We start from the raw sequence: 20,275 nt of genomic DNA, 5'->3' as shown, positions 1-20,275 counted from the left end.
GCGTGCCTCCCTACGCGACCTAGAGCCATGCCCTGAGCGTGTCATGGAGACGATATCTGAGGATGCAGAGGCTGAATTGGAACTTGGTAAATTATATTTATTCATTACAACATCTTTATTATTTGACTCACAAGTCACTGGTATTTTCTAAGTTTTGAAGTGGAAAAAGTTTTTACATGTTTACTACATAAGCTACACTAAGATGTTTACCTCGTCCTCTTCCTATCCTCAAAAATATTGTTTTGGTGTGATTATAAAAATATTTAAAAAAAATGTTCCTAACAACTAAGTAAGTACTAGAGTTATTTTTTTCTTTTAATTTATATGATAGTAAGACTGACAATAAAATGGGTTATTTGATGTAAACATTTTGCCCGTAAACATTGATACACAAACCAATAATACACCATCAACGAATGAAAAAAATCTCTATGATTATATATTTTGATACTTTTAAAGTAAAAAAAAAACCATTCGATATTCAAATTTGAATATGAATGAAACATGTGTGTAGACCTGTAATGCGAAAGATAGCGTACGTTTCGCATTAAAAAAAAATAGTAGTCATTATTGTCGTGAATGAGGTAAAGATTCTCATTCACCGACATTTATTTCGTTATTTTTTAACTTTAAGCAGTATTTAATAAACATACGCTTAATTGCTCGAAATATACTTTAACATGAAAAATAACACACGTCTAGTGGATACACGCTCGTCAGTCTCCATCCATCAAGTACCAATTATCCTTTAAACCGCATCCCACTCTCGCAAATTACTTTTCTAAATGATCTCACCTACGTATAATAAGGTCTGCTGTACCCTTTGCCAGTAACCGAATATGGTTTATTAAAAAATATAAAAGTTAATAACTTAAATGGTCCCGAGCTGAAAAAAAACCTTCTCATGTCTTGGAATTTATTTCACCAATCTTTATGGTGAATACACTTTCTTTTTTTTTTGGAGAGCCGAATGGTAGAGAGCGTGCACCTTAACCGATGATTACGGGTTCGAACCCAAGCAAGCACCACTGAATTTTCATGTGCTTCATCTCGTGCTCGGCAGTAAAGGAAAAAATCGTGAGGAAACCTGCATGTGTCTAATTTCAGTGAAATTCTGCCACATGTGTATCCAAACCTTCTCCTCAAAAGGAGCGGAGAAATTTACAGGCTGTTAATATAATGTATTTTTGGGCAGTAGTGAAACAACTAGTAAAAAAAGATATATGTCGTGGGAAACTCTATTGGAACGTAGTGGCTTTCTTTAAATACTATGTATTAAATAACAGCTAAATGGAATAAATTAAAAACACTTTAGAATAATTAAATATAAAGAAATAAAATTATTATTAAAAATCCCGTGTGCATGAAACAATAACAAAAAATAAGAGTGAAACTTGTTATATTAAATCGTACATAATAGAAGTAAACAGTAAAGGAGAAACGTTCGCCTGGATAATGGTTTTTTTCTTACGTAACGATTCCTGCCAGTCTGAGCCGCATTGAAGAACTTCGTTTCAAAATTAAAAAAAAAAACTAACGAAATTTTGTCAAAACACAAACGAAAGTTCAAATCGGAGAATTTTATCAATAACAATACAGCAATATAAACGGAAAGAAAACAATTACCACAGTAATTAAACGTAAACATTAGAAAAAACAAAAGCAGTCAGTCATATATATACTTTGTGGTAGGGCTTTGTGCAAGCCCGTCTGGGTAGGTACCACCTACTCGTCAAATATTTTACCGCCAAGCAGCAGTACTCAGTATTGTTGTGTTCCGGTTTTAAGGGTGAGTGAGCCAGTGTAATTACAGGCACAAGGGACATAACATCTTAGTTCCCGCGCATTGGTGATGTAAGGAATGGTTAATATTTCTTACAGCGCCATTGTCCATGGGCAGTGGTGACCACTTACGATCAGGTGGCCCATTTGCTCGTCCGCCTACGGATATCATAAAAAAAAAGTTGGAAAATATTTTCCGTTACAGCGCAGTATTATATATCATATACAAGCACAATCACATGAAAAAGTCTATAGTCAGTGATGATTATGCTTATAACTCAATTCAGATCCATAGCCAAGTCTAGACTAATTAAAATTATTAGTGGTCGCCCAGACGTCGAAATTCATGAATTATCATTATTAAAAAAATTAGAAAAACAAATATGAATTTCCACATTTAGAACATATTTTAGTAATTTTATTGTTAGCACTGAAGCTCGTCAATACTAACATCAACCACACAAAACAAAGGGAATCGATTGACAACCAGAGGAGAAATAGGCATTATGTTTATACTTTACCTATTTACATCTACATGTTCAATACTTACGTTAAAAGCGTACATTTTCCATAATGGAAGTGGTAAAAACTACTTTTAACGTTAAATCTTCAAAATATAAATAACCAAGCTGTTATAATTTTTATATTGAAATAGGTCCCTTTTAATTGGACGATATTAATTAACATAATAACGGCTACAGAGGCTGAATAGCCACGGTATAAAATTATAAGTTCTTGTATATATTTCTTATTATTAGTCTGGAGTATCCCACTCTCTACTCTATGTGCTGTCACTCTAGAAGGAGTCCAGCTCATCTCGCCGTCTCCTCGTCACTGACCATTACAAAGGATTTGGTTGTTATTTGAGTTTGTCCATCTGACACGCAACAGACATTCCCCTTTCAGTTCCGCTTCGGCTTCATTTTAATTTGCTAGAAAATCGGCAAAGTTGATAACAACCCTTTTTAAGTGCAAGTCTCTTTCAAGTCAAGTATATTCCTATTTTTTTTTTCTTAATTTGATAAGCTGTATCCAATAATATGTTATAAGAACACATATATTAAAGAATGTATCAAAAGTTTTATTATTAAGTAAATGAATTCGTATAATTCCATTCTCTGATTTTTTTATGTTTTCCTAAATTTGGGATGATTTTTCTGTAAACATCAGTTTTGAAACACCAAGATATATTTTCATGAAATATTTGTTGGATGGTTCATATTAATAATCGCCGTGAATCGTAACTGAAATGTCGTAAAACACATACCAATATAAAAATTATGTAACGGAACTCATAAAATTGGGTTACGCAATCATTGGCCGCATATTTCAACAATGATTGCACTACTCAAAGATATTATATTTTCAAGGGTTTTACAAGGCAAGACTGAGATGGCCCAGAGGTTAGAAAACATCAATCACGACCTTGCTGATGATTGTAGATTCAATCTAGCTCACCTTAATTTTTGCTCGGTGGTGAAGGAAAACTGCAAGCTTCGAATGAAGTTCTACCCTATGTAAGGATACCTGATTAAATAAAAAAAACTTCTTTTCGTACCATAAATATTCATACTCAAATAATATGCAAATATAAAAATAGTCATACATTTTTTTAATTTAATTTTATATTTATGAAACTCATGAAAGTCAAAATCTTACAAAATTTATTGGAACCCCGCCTTCTAAGGTAGAAAAGCCCTTGTCCTAGGAAGCAGTGCCTTCCCAAATAGTGTTTTATTGCATTAAAGCTACTAGGGCATTTGAACAAATAAATTTATACATCATTTTGGGTTTTCCATTTTGTATGATTTCATATTCTATCAAGCGTCAATAGTGCAATGGTTTACGGGTCACCTAGCGATTAGTAATCTAGTAGTAGCAATCCTAACCCCTTGGGCTATAAATATATATAAAAAAAAATGCAACCGGTGTAATGTCAACCCTAACACTGATATAATAATTTAAGAGGCTCCGTCTTTAAGAAGTCAGAAAACAAATGTCTATTGGCGATGTCAAAGTTTTTTTTTCTGTATTAAGACTAATAGCATCACCGGATTACTCAGGGTGAGTAATAATAGTAAGACTCAGCTGTGAAAATTGAGACCTACGTCAGAGTCAGAATTAATTACCGTTTGTCCGAAGGATGCCTTGTCATCGTCAGGAAGGGACGGAGGCTTCGCAAAGCGATGGAGCTGGCGTCCTCATAACCTTTTTAATAAGTTAAATCATCCATCATACATTAAATCAAAATCATAATGTTTTTTATTTAAGCGGTTTTCATAAGAACTTTTGTATCGTCATGTTAAAGGATTAAATTGATCGTAAAGTTTCAGAACGTTGATCTCAGAAACTCAGCTGTAACTCGTCCAGATGAAATTATAAAATATATAAAATAATAATGGACTATATAAAATTATTATTTTTGTTTTATTTTTCAATGTATAAAATAAGGCTATTTCACCCACCTTATGTTAATTGATCATCATCGCCCTTGGATATTCTACCGTATAAAATATTAACCATCCCTCATACATCATCAATACAACACGTAATACGCCACCAATCATGTGAACTGAGTTATAATGTCCACATAACACTTAATACTGAGCCACCAATCATGTGAACTGAGTTATAATGTCCACATAACACTTAATACTGATTATTGCTGTTTGGCGGTAGGATATGTGATAGGTGGGTGGTACCTACCCAGACGTGTACCAAGCCGTACTAAAATATAATTTTATTAAATTTATATTATCGAAACGACAAATGCTATCTCCACACTTTGATGATAGTATCATCTGTATTAAATAATATATCGTCTTAATTATTACAACTTCAACATACGACTTATTGTTATATTCCTTTGAATATAAAAATATCCCTTTGGATATCTTCATATTTCTCCTAGAAACATCTCTGAAAGAAACTAAGGGAACTCAGGGGATTATTGTTTATATTTAAACATTATTGTTTAGTCATTTTATTACATGTATCATCCCAAAGGCGATCCCCCAAGATGTGTTGTCATCTACAAAGATCTTTGGTTAAAATACATTATTTTTAATTTTAAAATTTATACCTGATTTTGAATTTATTTTACATCCTTAAAAATATATTAATCACAATCGAATTAAAGTACATAATCTTTTGATTTTTACTTACATACTGATTCAATTATAGTATACAAGGGACATGCACTTGTGCCTGTTAAACTGGCTCACCGTTCAAAACGGTACACAATAAAACTGTTTATTGCAGTTTTGCAGTAGAATATAATATATAAAGTATGGGCGATACCTACCCAGATGGTTTATATATATTATATATAGATATAGGATTGGTGATGTACTTGGACACCGCTATCAAAGTGGTTCATTCATTTAGCGTTCATTATTGCAAGACAATCTAAATTATTAAGCGAGGAGACATTTTGTTTGTGTTTGTGGCATAAAACGGAAAAAAACAGATATTTTCGAAGATGGTTTTAGTACATGGATAATAAAACGTGGCAGACAACGTCTAGTGACTTTTACATGTGAAATTTTAGTGCGTATGTTTCTGTGTATGTCAAATTTTGAATAAACTTCAAACTCAAAAGATCTTTTGTTGAATTGAGTTTTTGCGATTTATTTATTTTTTTAAAACAATCTATCAAAAAAAAAATATTAACACAATAAACGGAATCTGCGACTGACAAGTAACACAGTCAAAGTCTTTATTTAAGTCTGAAAGGCAAAAAGCTGTCTCTTGCACACTCAAGGTTTTGTCTCGCTTCAACTAGAATGGATCTAGTGTTTGTATTGTTATAAAGGAACGTTAGTCTGTTGAAATGAAAATTTTCAAGACCTTTCCAACATAAAGCATCGCATCTTGTTTTTTGTCTTCCTCTCGGGATAAAATGGCGCTCGCTTAACTGCTATGGAGCGACGGCTCCATGAATGACGATTCATCAGCAATGTCCTTTATACCATTTGGGGTTAACGCTGTGTAAACTATACTAATATTATAAAGATAAAAAAATTGTGTTTGTATGTAGAGGGTAATCTCTAAAAAAATCACTGGTAGAAAGCTTTTATTATTGATGAGTAATATATGGCATAAATGATATTTATTTCATATCATTTAATTTATTTATGAATTACATCCGTGCGAAGTCTGGGTGGGTCACTAGTATATTATAATGCTAGATAAATTACGAAGGCCGAAAATTTTATAAAGCAGCAACCAGTCATAGGATACTCAAAGGATTTAGATTCGTATATCTTAAAAATTTAAAGTGATGGAAAAATTCTCAGGTTCGGAATCGCTTAACGCTACATCTGGTTTCTAGTTACGGACTTTTGTCGATATTTGTCGCCATATGTTATTTGCGAAACTTCTGTTGGACGCGAACTATTTTTGTGATTGATTTTTCTGGAACGATACATAGAAGGATTTATGACTTTTCTTCTCGCGAAAATAGAAACATTTTAGGTCACTGACATTAGCCTGTCTATCCAATGACACCAGGATCGCGTGGCGCTATTACGCGCGATGTTTTCTAAAGTGACAGTTTCCTTTAACTTCTTTACGGATCGTGTGATCAGTAAAGGAACTAAACGAACTTAAGTTGCGTAGATAATACCGCGAGGAGTTAGTGGATGTTAGCGTTATGAGTAATATCGTTTGCAATACAGCTAAAAGGTGTGGTGATGCATTGAGAAGCGTACAGACTTGTAGAAAAGTGTTTTATATTTTTTATAAACGTTAACTATTAAGGTTTGAGTGATTGTAGCAAACTAAAACTATAGAAAGCCAAATTGTATTTCTATACATAATAGTGTAATATTTGATAGATCATAAAAAACCATAAAAAGGAAAAAAAGACAATGATACACCTTAAATACTATATCACTCATGTATATATCTTAGGTTGAACCTATACTTAAGTTTATTTCGTCGTGATTAAGAAAATATTATTTGTTTATACCAATTCGTATTTCACCTCGAAATACCCAAAATGACCGAATATTTAGTGTATGACGTGATGCTAATAGTATAATTGATTTAATATTGCCTCAAATCGTTAATCGTATTGATGTTTTGTACCTACTCCATGTAAATTGTATACAACAACAAAAAATATATATTTAGTCATTCATATAGGTAAATAATTACGATTTACTGTAGACATTGACTAGGTAAGAATTATTTACAACCTTTTACATCGCCAATGCAACAAGCAATTTTGGCAAATAAGATATTATGTCTTTTGTGCCTCTATTTACACTGGTTTTCTCATGGGAAGATATCAATACGAAGTATTCCTGTTTGCCGGTAGAATATGGTATTATGAAAGTCATACCGCCGAGTGTAAGTGTATGTAAATTACGTCGGCTATCAGATTTCTAATGATATTATGACAAAGCATTTATGTGAATGTACAGATATTATACTCTTCAAATACCAAAAAAAAAAGAATTTGTTTATTTCACTTTCCATCAGATGAGCCTCCAGCTCGTTTGCCACCTTTTGACATAAAAAAAAAGATTAGACTACTTGATGTTGTTTTCATATTCATGCTCACTGTTAGATTTGCATAGAAATACTTGTTCATCGGCAACAAGAATCCTGTTTCCGTTTCCGTAAATATCAATGTACTGAATACATATCATAAACATGTCATTCAAAGTCAAATCCGAGGTCAAAAATCTTTCTTCAATATCAATTACACTTATTTATTGGTCTGAGAAGAATCTGCGAAAGAAATTCAGCGGGACTTATCGTAATTACATTTTCATGTCATTTTCATATTTACGAGTACATATGGAACGTCTTCGAAGCGATCGTTTCATTTCCAATTATTTTATTAGATAGTACATGGCTAAAGAGATAGAAAGATAGGTAAATTGCTGTGAGGGTATTAACTGAAGTTTAAATGCGATTAAGCACTACTGAGTTTACGTGTATACATTAACAGCCTGTTATTTCTCACTGCTGAGCTAAGGCCTCCTCGCCCTTTGAGGTTTGGAGCATATTTCACTACGCTGCTCCAATGCGGGTTGGTGGAATACACATGTGGCAGAATTTCGTTGAAATTAGACACATGCAGATTTCCTCACGATGTTTTCCTTCACCGCCGAGCACGAGATGAATTATAAACACAAATTAAGCACATGAAAATTCAGTGGTGATTGCCTAGGTTTTAACCCGAAATCATCGGTTAAGATATACGCGTTCTAACCACTGGGCCATCTCGGCTCTTAGATTTTTAATTTACATGTATACTACATTTAATTGGTATTTATAATGCTTCTCGTGCTCAGCATCTTTAGGAAATACATATTTGTATTAAAGGATAAAAAAAGTCTTCTTACCTTTATAGATTATGTTCAGAAATAAATAGGATACATGTATGAGTAATTTATTATATAAAAAAAAAACGTATATTACATAATAAAACTTTTATAAATTTATTTACACATTACAAAGTTGATGGATAAAAAATAAAATAATTTTGTCCTAACTTTATACTTCATATTTTCAAAATAATAATGTTATCAATTATCATTCAAACAACCTTAGCCCTTGGGAGCTTAAATTGAAAAACCACAAAAAAATAATCATAAAATCTTACTGTTACTGTTTAACATTGATACATTTATATACATTTGATTTAATATATGTAAACATATTAATATTTCGTAAAACTTTGTATTCGTAAATAAATTCAAATATATATTTTTAAATTTTATTTATGTCTAGACACTTTTGTTCGCGACAGTAGCATTTTACATCGCGTAATGGAATCAAGATAAACGTTCGTTCGTCGTCGATTGACTTCTCAATATTCGTTTACGTATCGCGTATTTTTGTTTTTATTCCAGTTCTAAAGCTTATCTTGGATATTGTGAAATATCTTTAACGAATTTCTTCCGGATAAATAGGAACTAAAGACCATTGAGATATTGAATTTACATAAGATTTACATTTAAATGAATTAAGCAAGAAAAATATTATTAATTTCTTAATATTTTTTTTTTAAATTTTAAATATTTGTGCTTCATGTGAGTTCAACTGATGCTAATAGAACTTACATACATCCGGCTTTTTTCTAAATATGCAACTAAACTTAGATGTCATTTAAAATGTATTAAGCGTGAGAGAGCAACTCGTATCACAAGAACATCATCTGGAGATCCGAGTGTTGGTACAAATGCATATCATTTGTTTACGTCAATGATTATGTTTATTATTCTAATGACCACTAAAGATCTCAGAGAATACTGCTGATAGGATTCTGTGGAAGTGTCTCTGGGGAAGAATCTCGTTCTATCTACAAACATCAATACTTTGTATTGATGTGTTCTATTTTGAATGGATGATTGAGATTCAATCACTTGGAGTTAGGGCTTCGTGTTAGTCTGGTTGGTACCGCTCATCAGATATTTAACTGCCAAAGTGTTGTTGTTTTCCGATTTATAGGGTGAATGAGCCAGTACAGCAGTTACAGCGATGTAAGAAATTCCTACAGACTTAAAGATGCACGGTCTTCTGTCAACATGACGCATTGACGTTGTAAGAAATAGTTTATATTGTTTTTTTTCTTTAATTTTATTATTTATATAGAAATAGACGAAGACAAAATAGTTCAGAAACCTTTTCTCGTTTGTGAAGCGACTTTTTTGGTTGCTGACCTGATTTGCGACTCTATAGTACTTAATAAAAATTGAACGTGAGAGTAGAAATCTTCTAAAGACGCAAATTTATATAAAATGTGTATCCCAAAATTTCAACAATAATTATTATTGAATTAACACAATTTTGAGATCTCTCATTATTCAATATATTACTTTAATTTTTACACATTTCGCGTATATTTTAAGAAGGTGGTCGATGCAGTGGCCTTAAGTCTACTCTTTGTGAAACTTCATTTTGTCGTTTAATAATGTGGGGCTTTATAATACCTATGTATGTTACTTTATTAATAGATAAAAGTTCTTTACCAAAGTTGAGGTTAAATTGCGTTCAGTGAAATATAGAAAAAAGTAATACGGTTTTCTCTGGCAGCCAAAAATATGCCTAGAAAGTAAAAAAGTTTATAAAAAAATATATATATCACTGAAACTGAACCGTGTCGGAGCCAACAGTGCGCAAAGTATATGACCGTTCCTTACAAGTTACGCCCAAGTGGGTACCCAAACTTATATAGGTCAGATGTTTCCAAACTTGCGGTACTTGGCTTTGCCAAGTCACTTTGCTTTATTGAACATTGTTATATTATATATAGAATTTGTATAATTGTACAATAGTTTTGTAATAGGTATGGTTAAGATTCCCAAACTACTGGATTGAGGAATACTAAAATATTCAAGGACCGTTAGTATCACAGAGTGATTTTCAATTAGTATACCAAAAGTGTTCACTTTGGTAGGTGAAGTGTACTGTCTATTTTATTCATCATTAGCAGCCCGTAAATGTCCCACTGCTGGGATAAAGGCCTCCTCTCCTTTGAGGAGAAGGTTTGGAGCATATTCCACCACGCTGCTCCAATGCGGGTTGGCGGAATACACATGTGGCAGAATTTCGTTGAAATTCAAATTAGACACATGCAGGTTTCCTCACGATGTTTTCCTTCACCGTCGAGCACGAGATGAATTATATACACAAATTAAGCACATGAAATTTCAGTGGTGCCTGCCTGGGTTTGACCCGAAATCATCGGTTAAGATGCACGCGTTCTAACCACTGGGCCATCTCGACTTATTAACATTTTATTATTAACATTTTATATACGTGCGTATCGATCGAAAACGTAAGTATTTCATGTATATGGTATGGAATTGAGACACCAGCATTCCCATGGCGTCACACGGGCGACAGACTCTAAAAGCCTGCCAAATTTATCATTTTATGCAGTACACTGCGCTTATTTTAAATAAATGAAACAACGCTACGATTATCGTCAGAGTACGTAATCATACAGACATCACGTCACCAAAAAAAAAAACGTATAGTGTTTATCAGTTTTAGAGATTTCTTTCAGCATCCGAATAAATAATTAGTGCTTTCAGAAATCTAGAAGATAAAATTCAATAAGACGACGACGAATAAAGGCAGATATTCTACATTAGAATTTAATTGATCTATAAAGGCTTGGTTTCACGTGGATTAACTTTACTAATAGAAAAAACTGATATAACGTTAATATAACTTATGTAACACTTAGAAATAATGTAGCTTTCTACCAGTAAAAAAAAAGAATTTAGTTATTAATTCCGGAGATTAACCCCTGCAGACAAACAGATTTTTCCTGTTTATAATATTAGTCAGATAAGCGAAATACAACTCATCACAAGATGACTAAAACTTTAGCACCGATTGAATTGAAAATTTGCCTTAGATAAGCCGAGATGGCCTAGTGGTTAGAACGCGTGCATCTTAACCAATGATTTCGGGTTCAAACCCAGGCAGGGAAACATAGTGAGCAAAACCTGCATGTGTCTAATTTCAACGAAATTCTGCCACATGTGCATTCCACCAACCCGCATTGGAGCAGCGTGGTGGAATATGCACCAAACCTTCTCCTCAAAGGGAAAGGAGGCCTTAGCCCAGCAGTGGCAAAATTTATAGGCTGCTAATGCTTAGTTACTTCTTTTAATGTGTCCTGTGCAAGTTGGGTGGTATCTCTAGAGAATAGACGCTCTGACCGAAATTATTCAGAAAAACAAAATAATCGTAAAATAAGGTACGAGGACGCTACATCTCGTCATCTTCCAAAAGTAGTTCAGAGTTCATTAATTCATTCAGTCCATTTTGGCACGTCAAGAAGAATTCTTATGGCTTTACACTTTTCAATTAGAGACACATGTTGATGTTTCATGTTGTTCAAATTTCCGTATGAGAATCGTAGGCAGGCAGTGCCAGTATTATTTTGCGTATTATATAATACATATCTTTATGACAACATTTGACTCATATATTTTACAAGGGGGACTATCTGTAGGTAAGGTGATAAGATCGCTCCTTGCATATTTTTTATATGTACATATATATCTGCTTTAATATTATCTGATACCTCTTTACGCTCAAATTTCTAAACCGACTTAGTTGAAATTTAGTTTGAAGATAATTTATCTCCTGGAAGGACATACGCTACTATTTTTAATTCTCCCCTCGAGGGTCTTAAATTTGGGTGACGGTTTTTGTGTAAAAGTTTGATAAATTTCGCGCGTAAAGCCGAAGTATAATTCTGAAGTAATTCAAAATAAATCAGATTTTGTATCGTGTGTTGTGTGTATGTGTGAGTGTGTTTTATAAAAACATCGTAACATAAACATTAAAAATGTCAAATAAACTTATTTTGTACATAGACAAAGTCACTCCGCCATTACATACTAAAGCACAAAATGTCACTTTGTCAAAGTCAAATAAAAGTCCGAGTATTAACTCCAATGTACAGCCAAGCCCTTGAAAAAAGAAATAAGTAGCATAACTGAGGCACGTTTTACTAAGAGTTTTATTGCGGCAAACAATCTAGAACGGTACCATTAATCAAGCTCTCTTGTTTATTGGGTACTCAAAATGCCATATCATTCTGAAATAATTCGCTACCCGAAACTACATATCTCATTTGATTAGACTTTCTTAACTGCCTTATTAATATTAGCGTTTATGACCATGATGGCCTAGTGGTTATAACACCTGAATTGTAATGGTCATTGTGGGTTCAAACTCAGACAAGTCTCAATTCTCATGTGTTTAATACTTCAATTGAAGAAAATCGTGAGAAAATCTGCATGTCGGATGTAAATGTGTCACTGATATTCACCACATCCTAACCTTCTTATCATAAAGGAGAGCCTTAGCTTAGCTGTGTGTCATTTATAGAACGTTACTTACTTAAAAAAAACTGTCAAAAGTCCTTAATTAATAATAACAAAAAGTATAATAATGTGTGTTGTCAGATTGTGATATCCTGGTATTTTACATTCACACATAACACTAATCAATAATCAAAATACTTACACTTCCCGGTACAGAAGAATTTTGATAATGATACATTATCTAAAAACGTCAGTAATGATATTCGTTTCACAGAATTCATCAAAAGACTCGGATCACATTTTTGCCCCCGTTCATGCCATATCGATTTCATCTTTGGAACTGAAGGGCCATACATGAGTCTATACCGAGCACTCTTGACCCAGAAGCACTTGGTTTAATCAAGACCATAACAATAGTGCTAAAGTAGATTTTAAATGATGAAATTCAATATATTGGATTTAATTTGTGGAAATGAAAAACTACTCTGATTCTTGCCGGCTCTTCTCGGTAGAATCTATATTCGAACCGGTACATTATTTATTTCAATTTATGTGATTCAAAAGTGTTTGTTTAGAATTAAAAGAATATTTTAGTTTTGTTATGTTTCCATCAATCCTGCTAAGCAGTTCAAATGACAGATAATTCGTGTTGTGCGATTTTTAAGATCTGTAAGAAATAATTCCGTGTCTCATTAGTGAAATGTTTAAAGCCGACCTATGATGTTACGCTCTTTTAGTCCGTGTATTCTTTAAATAGTGTAATAATTATAGCTTAACTCACTTTCTGACATTTCGAGAACGAATCCTGTAGAGTTTCGATTTTTTTCATTAAGAAAAAAACCTTTCAAACGGTCTGTTGAAGCTAATGGAAATACAGCCAAATTTAGTGTTACGTTTTCGTTAGCCTTTTTAGAATAAAAAAATCGAGCAAGTGCGATTCGGACTCGCGTAATGAGGGTTCCACTAAACAGATAGACGACCAGATATTGATGTAACAATAAATTTACGGTTTTCGGATTTTTCCTATACTTATGCGACAATATATCGCATTTTGCCAATTTTAATGACTCTAGGTCAACGGGAAGTAGCCATTAGGTTCCTTTACACCTCTACGCACTCCTGAGAAAAAAGGGTCTTGAAGGACAGACAGACAGAAAGACGGAAAACGAGTGATATTATAAGGGTAACTTTTTCCTTTATAGGTACGGAATTCCGTACCCTGGCAAATTAAAAATAAAATTCTTTCGAATTATTTTCATTTAGCGAAACAAATCTGTGACTTTTCAATCAATTTTTGAGTCCAGATTTTATTATAATTTATTTTAATTACATAAAAATGTTGGTTAGCTTAAAAATGACAACTTGACAAATCAACCGAGCCAATCAATTTGGATAAACAGACTCAAAACCTTGGCCAAGTTATTCGACTTGACCAACTCGTGACTGTTGTAAATGAATAAAACTTCGATCTTGAACAGCTGACAGTGGATTTCTTGAAAGTTTCGACAGCGTTAAGTTTACGAATCTCGCTACAGTGCGATGGGAACGTCCTTGACTTGATATAAGGCAAAGTTTTTGGCACGGTGTGTACCTGACTAATAGTTTTCAGGATTATGATATATTGCTTCTTTCATAGATATGTCTGCGCAAAATTATGATATTTTACCGCATAAGAAGTATGAACTTGTAAATGAATTATATAACAATCTATAAACAAGAATACATTAATAAGGTAAAAATAATTGTTATGTCTTTATTTTCAAATTTAAAAATAATTCCTGATATATCATGACCGCGTGGAATGGTAATAAGAATACTCACAGTATTTCCCCGTTGAATCGCAATTCAGGAAAAATGAACCAGCCCTCCTGACACCAGTGGAGGTAATAAGACGGGGTGTTATACGTTTAACTGCAAATGGAACAAAGACATAATTTTGAATAAGAAGCGAATATTTGCGTCGTTTGTTCGCTTCAGCTTTTTACGCGGAGGCTCCGACTCTTAATTCAGTTTCCCTGATACGAGACGGAGTCGTTGTGTTTTAGCTTTGTTGCCACAATTCCACTCGTTAATGGCTTGTACAATTATATATAATAATATAACTTATTAAAAATAATATGTAGGTACTTTAAAATTGAAGCATATACGTAAACGTTAATTGGTTTTCAGTATTATGGGATCGACTAAAAATACTTACTTCACAAATTATGAAAATATTACCAAAACTATACAATTATCTTATTGATTAATAAAACTATGGTACACTCAAAATTTATATAAATATATTACGTAGCTTAAATCTAATATATGATACGGTTACTGTACAAAAGCGGTTTTACTATTTACAAAATACTTTATGAGAGAAATTTTGAACCAATAAAATCGTATTTTTAAATTCCTAAAAATTTACGAATTATATTTAACGAATTAACTTTGATATTAAGGATTCCCATAATCACACGATCAGCATCGCAGTCATTACTAGATAATTACAGTACCAAAAACCTTTATAAAACATATAACACTCCATCTTTACTGGTTACAGAAGGACAGGTTCATGATTCACCCAAAAAATCGGAATTGTTATTCAACGGGATAATGCTGCTGGAATTATTTGCGCTGTTTGTACAGTTGCTATTTTTAATTCTTATGTAAAAATTTGATAAAAGTTTTTTAGCTGTATTGTAGAACTACATATAATCATAATAAATTAAACGTAAATTGTGCAAAGGTTATTATTACAGTGATCTAATACAGGCAACCTTTGTTTGAAATAAGGATGAAAGGATAAATGACGAAATTGTTTGCGTTTGAAGAGAAAAATGAGACAGTCTCTATAAGTTGTCGCTTAAGTTGATCGATTTGGAAAATTTTTTTGAATTAAAAATTGAACAGATCTACTTACCCCTGGATGAGGCAATATCATTGTTACAGTCAGTTAAGGTATTCTGGCTGAAAAATATGGCTCCTTCCATTTGCATCAGGTGTTATGGTTTCGGTTCTGACTATCACGTCAAAATTTCTCGGAGCTTAGTTTTTGGCAATGTCTCTCTAAATACTCAGCGCATTGATTACAATTAATCTGTCATCTCTTGCAGCAACTTTGCCAAAGTTATTGAATAATCTTAGTATACTTATTAAAATTACTAACATTAATAAAGTTAGCACAAAGCTGAGAAAAACAAATGAAGCTGGAAAACAGAACATTTTATTAGTATCGATAGGCGTACTCACAAATGGGTCACCTGATTCATTGATACTTGGTCGCCCATAGCCGTTGGCGCTGAAAGACATAATAACCATTCCTATCGTCGCCCAAGCACCACCAACTTCGGGAGTTAAGATGTTATGTTCCTTGTACCTATAGTGAAACAGGCTCACTCGCCCTTTAAGCCGGAACAATATCGTAGTAGATAGAAATGGTTGTACGTAATGTGAAACTATGTTTTAGTCACTCTAAATACGAGTGTATATGTATATATGTTATAATGGTTTTTACCAAAACCGATCAGCGAATCTTCGAGACGAAACTAGTTTATTATATAATAAACCCATCCAAAAGGACCATTGAAGGAAATCTCGTTACGTATAAAAGTGTAGATAATGGAACGATTCTCCAACAAACGAGTTTGTAAAACGAATTTAAGCTTTGAAGATTAGGTACCTTTAGAAAAATGTTTGGTTTAAAAATTATGCGGCTATCATTGCAATACACTATAGCCTAACAGTAATGATATTGTTGATAATAAATGTATTTATTTTAGATAATAATTATTTAATACATGTACAGTATTAATGTCACCATCACCTCGATATTTGGAAATCAAAAACAGTTAGCAAAAGGCATCAGAAATGATGATAAGGTTCCACAGAGTGGTAGTTCGAGGCTTCTGCCTTCTGCTTTACCAGGGGTTTCTCCAAATCGATACGACATAGAAACCCTTAAGAAAAAAGCCTACTCCTTAAAATCCAGAATCTGCAAGCCATTAGGTCAAATGATCTTCCTGCTCGTTTTCTACCGCAATCGATACATTTTTAAGCAACTTAATCTATTGAATTATAAATTATAACAAAATTAAGGTACAAAGGAGTTTTTACGAGCACTTTTGAATCACCAATTGACAAGATTGACTGTAAAGGTCTAACGATTTCGGAATATAGATTCAATCGAGGAGAATCGACGATAAACTTAGTAGTACTCTATCAGGACTAATAAGATCTTCTCATCTATACAATCTTGTAGAGAATAGTTTGTCTCATATATTAAAGCTTTTTAAGCCTACTCGGTAAATGTTGAGGTATTTGCCAGATTTCATTAAATAATCGAATATCTTATCCCCAAAAAGGTTGTAATGACTTTACGCAGTTGAAACTTGGTGATATAAATCTTTATATCTACAGCTTATACTGTGGACATATGTTATTTTGATGCAAGTAAATTGTGACGTTAGAGAAAGTATTTACTTTAGGTACAAGAGGTGATGATTGACCAGTCCTTAGTTTATTTTGATTGAGTACAATACACAAACGACGGAAGTTGAGTAATTTTTTGCATTTATACATGTTAATAAATGATCATTGATCATACATTAAAATCAAAACGATACGCCTATCTATAATTTTATTACAACAAAATTCGTCAGTAAAAAGTAAAAACGCTAAAACGTAAAATGGTACTTTTGGAAAATGATATTTAAAGTTAAGTTATTAAACCTCATTTTTCAATATTACCAATTTGGCGCTTCAGCTCTTTTGTCTTTTCCACTGACGATGATATGTAAAAACTACTTGAAGGTATTTTTAATGGTCTGTGTTTGAACTTTGAACCTCGAGGCAGTCAAGTCAAGTTAAACAAAACAAACCACGATCATAATGCTCTTTAAATGTTTAAATTTAACCAAACCAAACCGACATAGTAGTTAAAAAAAAAAATCTAATATTAAGACGCGTTGTACTTTGTAATACGATATTGCGTTTATTTATTTCACGATAACAATTACAAAATTTTTGGCACTCTGTCAAATTAAACTTACTAAACAAGAACAGCCATTTAAATAATTTTCTAACTCATAACACACATTAACAAGGTTTTAAATATTAAAAATGAATTCAGAGGAATAGTAAATATCAAAAATTTTATTATCAACGGCCAAATGTTTATTATATTGAAAATTTAAATTCAACATGGAAGGTCTTAATAAAAAATTATAAAAATAAACTATCTTACTTTTAAAGATCTTTCTTATTTCAATAATATTACCAGGTTTTTGTATTGTTGTAACTTGGTAGTAGGGCTTTGTGTAAGCCCGTCTGAGTAGGTACCACTCACTCATCAAATATTCTACCGCCAAACAGCAGCACTCAGTATTGTTGTTTTTCGGTTTGAAAGATGAATGAGCCAGTGTAACTACAGGCACAAGAGACATAACATCTATGTTCCCAAGGTGACACATTGGCGATGTAAGGAATGGTAAATAATTCTTATATCGCAATTGTCTATGGGCGATGGTGACCACTTACCATCAGGTGGCCCATTTACTTGTCAGCCAACCAATACCATATTTTTTTTTAATCATACTCGAATAGCATATACATCGTAATATCATAGTTCGATTTTGTAGAAAAAAAAACTTACTTACATATAAATAATTACAAAATTTTAATTAAAGCAGAGGTAGTCTAGTGGTAAAAACACGTGAATCTTAACCGATAATAACAGGGTTCAAACCACAGAACTACACAGAACAATCACAGAACTAATCTCTTGATTGGCGAACTCAAACATCGTGAGGAAAACTGCATGTGTCGAATGAAAATCTGCGATGTGACTCTACCAACCGAGATTGTACCAGCATGACGGAGTAATCTTGTATTTTTTTTATTAACGTGGAACGAAGCGGACGTACAAAATAGTTTTATTATACTTATGTAAATACTGTTACACTGGTCCGGGTGTTAACGGCTATACAGAAATAAACACATTACGTTTGTTTGTTGTAACGTCATTCATTCATTCCAATAATATATTTAAATATTATTTGTTTTGTATAATATACAACGGAATATGCGAAAAGATTGACAGTTTACCGGTTCCTTTGCTATGGAAAATTTAGTAGTAGCAGATTGAATGATGGTCTAAACGATATGAATGAATGATTTTGAATGACTGACGATATGAATGAATGATGTGTACATAATGTGACCCAGCGTTCATTTTCATGTGGAACTGTGCAGATAAGTTACATAAAATGAAAAAAATATATACAATTTTTTTATTTAATAATGACGATGCATACTTCGACAATGTAGGTATTATATATTTAAAATTAATTTCAATTTAATTTTAAATATAACACAAAACTTAACTTGATAGATCAGGAGCCCATATCAAATACCAAGTCGAAATAATTTGAGCGCAGACATGTAAACTTAGTACTTACAGAAATATACAAAGCGTAATATATCAAACAAATATACAGTATGTATGAATATGTACGAGTATATAAATAGATCTGTGTAAAAACTTGCTGTGATAATCTATGTACCCATTTTCAAACGAGCCTATGTGTACAATAACAGCAAAGCTTTTTATTACTGTTTAGATTTGAATGATAAAGGAACCATTGTGAGAAACTGTTGTATATTTTAAATCGCAAATTGTCGTTGTTTCAAAAAATATTTTTACTATTTTCATAAATTCCAACGAATGTCATAACAAACTTGATGTTACTCTTTTTTTTTTTCAATAAATCCTCAACGATTACCTTCACCTAGAAATGTGAAAATGACAGGAATAAATAATCAAAAACTTATAGTTTTTTAATTATAATTATGGTACCATTGTATTCTATATAAAATCACAACTCTTTAAGTAACAATATTAGTCTTACCAGCTTCTTAACAATTATTATTTAACTTATTATAGCCGAGATGGCCCAGTGGTTAGAACGCGTGCATCTTAACCGATGATTTCGAGTTCAAACCCAGGCAGGCACCACTGAAATTTCATGTGCTTAATTTGTGTTTATAATTCATCTCGTGCTCGGCGGTGAAGGAAAACATCGTGAGGAAACCTGCATGTGTCTAATTTCAACGAAATTCTGCCACATGTGTATTCCGCCAACCCGCATTGGAGCAGCGTGGTGGAATATGCTCCAAAACCTTCTCCTCAAAGGGAGAGGAGGCCTTTATGCCAGCAGTGGGACATTTACGGGCTGCTAATGCTAAAAAAAAAAAAATTAAGTTATATAGATCTATTCATTCACGAAGGCGCGCCCCTCCGCGGTAAACTCTTCGATACTTTTATTCGTCTCACGCACACTACGACATATTTTCAGCACGAGCGTGGTTACGAGTGCATTAGTATGAGTGGTGACTCGTACTAATGCACGCCGATAATAATTTAACGCGCTTTCGTGAGTGAATAAATCTATACTTGTAAATGAAATTATGTGTAATTGAATGACCTTAGGTCCTGTAATGTGTATTTTAAAAATATATGCAATTAATTTGCTGGTTATAAAATACAACAGTTTAAGAGTCAACTAGCGATGTGAAAGATTGGATCTTAACCTCTTGGACCTTTGAGGGGCCTACTCCTTCTCTTTCCCTCTTCTTTACGCTTAATCAGTTTAAACATGAAATTACTATAAGTATTTAGAACGGGATATTTACCATGTTTTTTT

General features: G+C 32.8%; 1 protein-coding gene across 1 annotated transcript in view; it reads left to right on the top strand.

The window, feature by feature from the left end:
• Window positions 1-20,275, top strand: part of LOC125072619 — a 188,665-nt gene that overhangs the window by 125,820 nt on the left and 42,570 nt on the right. The gene's annotated exons all lie outside the window — the stretch shown is intronic.

Source organism: Vanessa atalanta, chromosome 22 (assembly GCF_905147765.1).
Source record: "Vanessa atalanta chromosome 22, ilVanAtal1.2, whole genome shotgun sequence".
NCBI classification, from domain to species: Eukaryota; Metazoa; Arthropoda; class Insecta; order Lepidoptera; family Nymphalidae; genus Vanessa; species Vanessa atalanta.
Note: the sequence above shows the minus strand (reverse complement) of the source record. Positions and strands in the feature narration are given on the sequence as shown.